Genomic DNA, 9,321 nt, shown 5'->3' with positions numbered 1-9,321 from the left:
TTTTATTTTAAAGTCTATTTTATCTGATATGGGTATTGCTACCTCAGCTTTCTTTTGATTTCCATTTGCATGGAGTATCTTTTTCCATCCCCTCATTTTCAGTCTGTATGTGTCCCTAGGTCTGAAGTGGGTCTCTTGTAGACAGCATAAATATGGGTCTAGTTTTTGTATCCATTCAGCAAGCCTGTCTCTTTTGATTGGAGCATTTAATCCATTCACATTTAAGGTAATGATCAATATGTATGTTCCTATTACCATTTTCTTAATTGTTTTGGGTTTGTTTCTACAGGTCCTTTCCTTCTCTGTGTTACCCACTTATAAAAGTTCCTTTAGCATTTGTTGTAGAGCTGGTTTGGTGGTGCTGAATTCTCTTAGCTTTTGCTTGTCTGTAAATCTTTTGATTTTTCCATCGAATCTGAATGAGATCCTTGCTGGGTAAAGTAATCTTGGTTGTAGGTTCTTCTCTTTCATCACTTTAAATATATCGTGGCACTTGCATCTGGCTTGTAGAGTTTCTGCTGAGAAATCAGCTGTTAACCTTATGGGAGTTCCTTTGTATGTTATTTGTCATTTTCCCCTTGTTGCTTTCAATAATTTTTCTTTGTCTTCAATTTTTGTCAATTTGATTACTATGTGTCTCGGCATTGTTTCTCCTTGGGTTTAACCTGCCTGGAACTCTCTGTGCTTCCTGGACTTGGGTGGCTATTTCCTTTCCCATGTTAGGGAAGTTTCGAGTATAATCTCTTCAAATATTTTCTTGGATCCTTTCTCTCTCTCTTCTCCTTTTGGGACTCCTACAATGCAAATGTTGGTGTGTTTAATGTTGTCCCAGACGTCTCTTAGGCTGTCTTCATTTCTTTTCATTCTTTTTTTCCTTATTCTGTTCTGTGGCAGTGAATTCCACCATTCTGTCTTCCAGGTCACTTATCCGTTCTTCTGCCTCAGTTATTCTGCTATTGATTCCTTCTAGTGTATTTTTCATTTCAGTTATTGTATTGTTCATCTCTGTTTGTTTGTTCTTTAATTCTTCTAGGTGTTTGTTCTTTAATTCTTCTAGGTCTTTGTTAAACATTTTTTGCATCTTCTCGATCTTTTCCTCCATTCTTTTTTCAAGGTCGTGGATCATCTTCACTATCATTATTCTGAATTCTTTTTCTGGAAGGTTGCCTATCCCCACTTCATTTAATTGTTTTTCTGGGGTTTTATCTTGTTCCTTCATCTGGTACATAGCCCTCTGCCTTTTCATTTTGTCTATCTTTCTGTGAATGTGGTTTTCATTCCACAGGCTGCAGGATTGTAATTCTTCTTGCTTCCTCTGTCTGCCCTTTGGTGGATGAGGCTATCTAAGAGGCTTGTGCAAGCTTCCTGATGGGAGGGACTCGTGGTGGGTAGAGATGTTAGTTGTTTGGCCTGAGGCAACCCAGCACTGGAGGCTACAGGCTCTTTGGTTGGGTTAATGGCAGACTCTGGGAGGGCTCATGCCATGGAAAACTTCCTGGAACTTCTGCTGCCAGTGTCCTTGTCCCCACGGTGAGCCACAGCCATCCCCCGCCTCTGCAGGAGACCCTTCAAAGCTAGCAGGTAGGTCTGGTTCAGTCTCCTATGGGGTCACTGCTCCTTTGCCCTCAGTCCTGATGCATACACTACTTGTGTGTGCCCTCCAAGAATGGAGTCTCTGTTTCCCCCAGTCCTGTCGAAGTCCTGCAATCAAATCCCACTAGCCTTCAAAGTCTGATTCTCTGGGAATTCCTCCTCCTGTTGCCAGACCCCAGGTTGGGAAGCCTGCCATGGGGCTCAGAATTTTCACTCCAGTGGGTGGACTTCTGTGGTATAATTGTTCTCCAGTTTATGAGTCACCCACCCAGCGGTTATGGGATTTGATTTTACTGTGATTGCGACCCTCCTACCGTCTCATTACGGCTTCTCCTTTGTCTTTGGATGTGGGATATCTTTTTTGGTGAGTTCCAGTGTCTTCCTGTCAATGATTGTTCAGCAGTTAGTTGTGATTCCAGTGCTGTCACAAGAGGGAGTGAGCGCACGTCCTTCTACTGCACCATCTTGAACCAATCTCTCTCTTAAACTCTCCCCACTCTGTCTGAATGAAGGGCTCATTCTATCTTCTAAAATGAGATTGGATTGAAGGCAACTGAGCTGAATTATTCCTAACTCCCTTAGAAAAACATTGTGGCTCCAAAAAAAGACCTATGTCTTTTGAATTCTAAAATAGAGATTTATTGGTGACTATTTAACTTAATAAAGTCAATTTAAGGGCAAAATAAACTGACCCGGGAAAAAGCATCAGAAATTTCTACCCCTTTGGAGAGCTGGCAGCCAGCCCTCTTGTCTATCCAAATATATAATTGCCATTGCCAAACCCAAGACAACACTTTTACATCAAATCCTTAGGCTTTCTCTCAACTGACTCGACTGCGTGAATCTACTCAAATGTGTGGCAAAGAGTGTACTTAAAATTATATAAACACCTCCAACCACTGAACATTATACAATAAAGAAGAATGTAGACAAAGGTAAATTCAGAAATTATACAATAAGGCATGCTGGACTTAGGCCATGTCATTTGACATTATTCAAAGAAGCTTAGAAGCTAATGCATTTGCTCCTGGTGATATTTGTCGTCGTAAGTATATATTATTGGTAATATATACTTGTAGATAATAATATATTCATCCTTAATTATGGCATAAAAAATTGATCTGGACCTGCCTGGTACATTTCAGAAGTTGAAGTGGTTTATTATGATATCTCAAGGAAGAGGTTTTTAGTTTTGTAGTTAAAGGAATTAATACCAAAAATGAATAGGCTTCTGTTAGGCACGAAATAAGCAAGTGCACTGATATAATACTGATATTTAAAAGTACCTGGACAAGGAAAAATAAGATAAATCAAACAAAAAATTCTGAGGTCTATTATGTACTCAGTCTTGTGAAAAAGGCTTAAAGTATTAATTCCATATATTGAGTTTGCCTTTCCAGTTGACCTTCACCTTCATTCTTAAGAACTGTGCTGGAAGGGCTTTGGTTAATATTTAAGGTATATTGGGGATTCCCTGGTGCTCCAGTGGTGCACTCTCCCTGCCGAGGGCCCCAGTTCAATCCCTGGCTGGGGAATTAAGATCCCATAAGCAGCACAGCGCAGCCAAAAAAAAAATTTTTTTAAGGTGTACTTTTGTTTTTAAAAAAGGAGATAAACACCAATTAATTTTTTTTCCAGTGAAGTTTTTCTTCCTTTTTGATTTTGGGTTTTGTTTTGATTTGGTTGCAGGCTGAGGAAGGGGAGAGGATTTGAGTGTTGGGGTATAGGAAACTTCTTACCCAGTAATGAAGTCAGTAATACCATCAGCCAACTTGAACACTCCCTACCAAGGTACCACCTAAACTTCTTTTGAGGCTAAGAAAATTATTGGTTTTCCTCCCAAGTTAACATTTTGCATCCAGTCTCTTTTTTCCTTAAACAGGCTAATTGTGTCAGTGAGACTAAGTAGAAATATGAGAACATTTTTGTAAAAAGAAAATCCTAGATAAGGGAGACTTGCTAAAACATAAAAGAAGAGTGTAAATATTGGGATAAGACTACATATTAATTTAAAGCTAGGAACTGAAAGGCCTTTGAAAATAATAAAGCAAATAGGTCATTAGTTACCTCTCATAATACAATTTGAAAAGGCAAGGATCTGGTTTCTCATTTGGCCAGAAGGAAGGGATAGATTTTTTTTTTTTTTCAAAATGGAAATAACTTTACAGTGTCTTAAATTATAACAGTAATGATTCATTGTAAAAAGTTAAACACCAAAAGGCACAGAGAAGACTATTCAACATGATGTTAGATTGTTAGTGGGTTAAGGAAACCTCATTAAAAAGTCATAGTAATAATCATGATTCTTCATAAATCTAGAAAAACATTAATTTCCAATACATGTGGGAGTGAAGGAAAAATTAGGCCATATCAGAGTATGGGAAGAGAATAGAAAATTGCATAAATTCTATTCATAAACATATGAACTTTACCATCCGTTAAAAAATACCTACCACATACCGCTACTAAAAGAGTTAACTGAGATAGCATACATAAAGTTCTCACAAAATGATAGGCAGTAAGTAAACATTAGTTCTCTTTTCTCACCTTCCTTTTCACTGCCAAGAAACTGACTCTATACCCAAGCTTCCTGAGTAACTTTTAAGCTGAACTCCAAAACCTTATATTTTAAAAAAGGTTAGGAACATAAACATATGAAAAGATGCTCAACATAATTATCAGAAAAATACAAATTAAGATGAGATATCACTAACCACTAGCAGAATGGCTAAAATTAAAAATATGAAGGATTGAGGAGGATAAAAACTCTTGAATTTTTGGTGGGGCTGTTAATTGCTACAGTGACTTTAGAAAAACATTTGGCAACACTTACTAAGTCTACATACTATATGACCTGCAACTCCACTGCTGAGTACACAGCCATCCAAAATGAATACTTTTGTCCTCCAAAAGGTATATACAATAATGATCATATAATAGCCACACTCGGGGAAAAAATATCCATCAATAGTAAAATAAGTAAATAAATTGTGGTGTATAACTACAACAGAATCCTATGCATCGATAAAAAAGGATGAAATACTTATACGCATAATATGGATGAATCTCACAGACATAATGTTGAGTAAAAGAAGTCAGGTACAAAAGCACACATTCCATATACTTCATTTATACGAAATTCAAAAGAGGTAAAACAGAATAATGGCTCCTGTTGAGGTACGTACTAACTGCAGGGTGGTGTGGGAGCCTTCTCGAATGCTAGAAATGTTCTATGTCTTAATACATGTGGTGGTGAAAGAAGCATAACAATATATAAAAATTCATTAAGATCTTCATTTAAGCTCTGTACACCTTAATATATATATATATATATATATATAAGGTATAACTCAATTAACAAAATTAAGTGGGTTTTTGTCAGTGTTTCTAACACACATGTACATTTTTTTATCAGCATTCTCAATATTAATATTGCATGTGATCCATTTTTAAATCGTTTGCTCTATGTTCAGCACTTTTTTTCTTTTTTAAAAGGTTCAGTACATAAATGTTATTTTCAAGGGAAATCTAGCACCCTTCTAACAAAGCATATTTCTAAGAGGTGATTTTCTCCATAGACCAAACAAATGCGAGTGTGTCTATTCATAGCTCTAAGAGCTGGGGTGGCCAAAATTTAAATTAAGCCAGTGAGATTTTCTACTAAGGCTTCACTTGGACCACTAGTAACTAAGTCAGACAGTGTCAACAGCAACAAGTACTCGGTGGAACCAGAGTTGACATTAAGAGTTTTCCTTTTTCTATTTAATGAATACGAAAGCTTTTTTCCCTCCTCTAATCCTCACTTTTCACTTTTAAGTGATTTTTTAAAGACCTTTTCTTTAGCTGTATTAGGTTTATAACAAAATTGAGAGAAGGTACAGAGATTTCCCATACACCACCCCTCCCCACCTCCGACATAGCCTCCTCCATTATCAACATCACCCACCAGAGTGGGTTATAAAAATATGTTACAATTGATGAACCTACACTGACAGTTTATAATTGTCCCAAATCTACAGTTTTCATTACAGTTCATTCTTGCTGTTATACATTCTATGGGTTTAGAAAAATGTATGATGACATAATTCATGATTATTATATTGTACAGAGTATTTTCACTGTCCTAAAAAATCCTCTATGCTCTGCCTATTAATCTTTTATCCCCAGACCCCCACCACCTCTGGCAACTAGTAATCTTTTTATTGTCTCCATAGTTTTGCCTTTTCCAGAGTGTCAACTTTTCCAGAGTTGGAAACATACAGTATGTAGCCTTTTCAGATTGGCTTCTTTCACTTAGTAAAATGCATTTAAGATTTCTCCATGTTTTTTCATGGCTTGATAACTCATATCTTTTTTGCGATGAATAATATTCCATTGTCCAGATGTACCACAGTTTATCCATTCACTTATTGAAGGACATCTTGGCTTCTTTCAAGTTTGGGAGTTATGAATACAGCCACTATAAGCATCCATGTGCAAGTTTCTGTGTGGACATAAGATTTCACCTCCTTTGGGTAAACACCAAGGAGCATGATTGCTGCATTGTGTGGTAAGAGTATGCTTAGTTTTGTAAGAAATAGCCGAACTGTTTTCCAAAGTGGCTATACCATTTTGCATTCCCAACAGCAATATATGAGAATTCCTGTTGCTCCACTAAATGATTCTTAATGGGGGAAAATTTCTATGCATTTTATGCCTTCTTAAGTAACCTGGATCTCTTTTAAAGAATATATTGTGCCTCTCTTCATTTGCTTTTCTAATCATTGAGCCATGAACTTCACTAGTATTGATCACAATTTGTGGATCATGTTTATTTTTACCCTGTTAGAAGCAATCATTTCATGTTTTTGTCCCCCCCTGGGGTAGTTAGTTCAATACGAAAATTATAAAAAGAGGATAATCTGACTTTTGTCAAAAACAATGTTTAAGAAAAATACTAAGGTAAATAAAACATAAATAATTCAAGAATAAAGCATTAGGAAGGCTACCTGTTTCGTGATTTTTATAGCTCTAATGCCTTGGCTTTGAACATTAACTCAGCAGGGGCCTTCTCCGCAGACGGCACACGCTGTTATTCTTCACAAAAAGTACTAGACAACTAGGAGGAAAGAAAGAATGCAGCCTAACTTAAAAAAAAAAAAAAAAAAAAAAAAGAGACGCATGCAGCAAAAACAAAGACGATCGATACTACTTGGATTAAAGAGAGTTTTAGTTTTATTTTTGAAGCATAATCTCAGGATCTTGGTAAAATCTGACCATGACCATCAAACATAGCAGTTTGCTAAGGGAATAGTGCTTCTCCTGTCCAGACTCTTTCATTCTACTCTGTGTCTGTGGTTAATGGAAGGTCGGATGTCAGGGCTCCATTTTGTCAAACACGAGGAACCAGAAAACAGCTTTAGCCTTGGCCGGTTGGAAGAGCCCTGAAAGTTTTGAAGAATGAGAACAAATGGTCGTTCAGGTTTCAAAGTTGGCTTGGACCCTTCCTCACCTTCTTTTTGGTTTTGTTTTGTTTTAACGGGTCTTTGTCTGCCGAACACATCAGTCCACTTACTCCTTCAGGTCGAACTGTGTGACCTGTGACCTCGCTCCACTTCAACAGACCACTCTCCTGTGAGACAGGCCCAGATCTGCCTGCAGCTTGCCACCTAAACGCTCTGGCCCCCTTCTCCCTCTGTGCCTACTACCGTTCATGTTCATGTGCAAGTTACAAAAGCCAGAGCAATTTCCAGCCTCCATCAAGGGCACAGCTCCAATTTAAGAGTAATGGCTGGAGGAGGTGTTATTTGTACCCCGTGTCAAGCAGTGATTGTTCACATCTGGCTGCAAGCTGAATAGGGCTTTAGATTATTCCAAGCGGTTCAGAAAAACGGGTGGTAAGGAGGTTGTGGGGAGGGGAAGGGGATTTTGACTTCCCTTGTGGTTTTCAGGCAAGTCATAAAGTCACCCTATTAATAAAGAAACATAATCAACTATGTTCTTTTAAATAATCAGTGATCACATGGACACAGACCTGTACATTCCAAGGCCACAAATTCAAAGGAATTAGCCTGTTAAAGTATCAAAGCAGAATAAGCATTCTTGCCTGTAAGCTTTTGTGAGAATGGTATTGATTATGATTCAACAAAGAGGTTGCTACTCACGTGCACATATACACACGTGCACATACGTGTTAATTTTGGCTGTGGTTTCACATCTAATATCTTCCCACCAGGGAAGCAATCATATTAAAAAATCTTATTTCTACAATCTGCTTTTTCCCCTTCCTCTTCCTTGACCATTTTGTATAATGTAAACAAAGAGTACATGTTTAGGTCTCCAATTCTGATACCCGAGGATTAGCATGAAGCCAAAAACAAAAGCTATGGGAATACTGGAGGGGAGACTCTGGGACATCCTGGCTACTGCTTTTTCTTGAAAGAAATCTCCTGGGGTGAAAAGCACACACAACATCAGATGCTATTCAAATATTTCATCTCATGCACTGCTGCAGAGCTGCATAAAAATGTATGTGGCGTTCATACCATTTTTTTTGTGAAAGAAAAATAGAAATGTGGATAACAATTACAAAGAAACTAAAAAATTCACTCTTTGGGAGGTTAGACACATTTGAGAAATCAAAATAATATATAAAATATAATTTAAAACTAAGAAAACAATTTATTATCTAATAAACATGAAGATCCATTTAGGGTTTCCTTTTTCCCTGCAATGTTCCCTGCTATCTCTTCCAATCTTAATTTGCAAAACTGAGTTAGTCCTAGAGCAACAGATAGTAAAAATATTAAAAAAAGTATGAATTGCCCTGTCATTCTTTTAATATCATACAATGAGATAATGTAAATTAATCGAATAAGGAGATGATTAAACATGTCTTTTTTTAAAATTATACAATTAAACATCAAAGAAACAATGCAGAGAAAATTATTTTTAAGCTGTCATCTTGACAGTTGCCATTTAATTCATTTTTAGGTAGGACCTTGCACAATACATAAGAAAACAGGGGAACAAAAGATGTAAATGGTGGTATTCTGATATACAAGATTGCTTTGGGCATTTGTCTTCAGCCCTCAGCTAAAATACATAAGACTCAGTTAGGATTGCATGCCTTTTATTTCCTTTTATTTTATAATTTTTATGTGAAATCAGCATCAAGAATAAGAATTTTGCAGGAAGGCACACATTCCTGAAATAGAGATTATTTCTACATTCAGAGTCTGCTTTTTCTGGAGGGTAATTCACAGCAGTATGGTAAAATTCGTTCTGTTCTCTGATATTGAAAAGAATGATTCCAATGAAAACAATTAATGTTCAAGATGACAAATGAAAAAGCCTTTCCTCCTCCAGGGCACGTTTTTTTTTATACTTAGTCCATCCTTGGGAGATCAGCATCAGTCATTATATGGTGATCTTGCCTTCTTGTCATCTGTGCATTTTGTTGGGGCCACATAAGTGTTTTGCAAGTTTGATTTTAGACTTGTGACTTCCGTTGATAAGCACTAAGGATTGCACTTTGTGATCTGTTTCATTGCAGCACCACAACAGAGCATACCTTCTGGTATTCACACCTTGGTGTAGTGCCTTCCCTTAAATCTGGGCTGGGCCTGAAAGTCTCTTTAACCAATAGAATACTGTGGAAATGATACCATCCCAGTTCCTGAGGAAGGCCTGGCAGCTGCTGCTTCTGCATTTCTGGGAGCCCCAGCTTCCATGTAAGAAGGATGGCTC

This window comes from Grampus griseus (assembly GCF_964374135.1).
Source record: "Grampus griseus genome assembly, chromosome: 10".
NCBI lineage: Eukaryota > Metazoa > Chordata > Mammalia > Artiodactyla > Delphinidae > Grampus > Grampus griseus.
Note: the sequence above shows the minus strand (reverse complement) of the source record.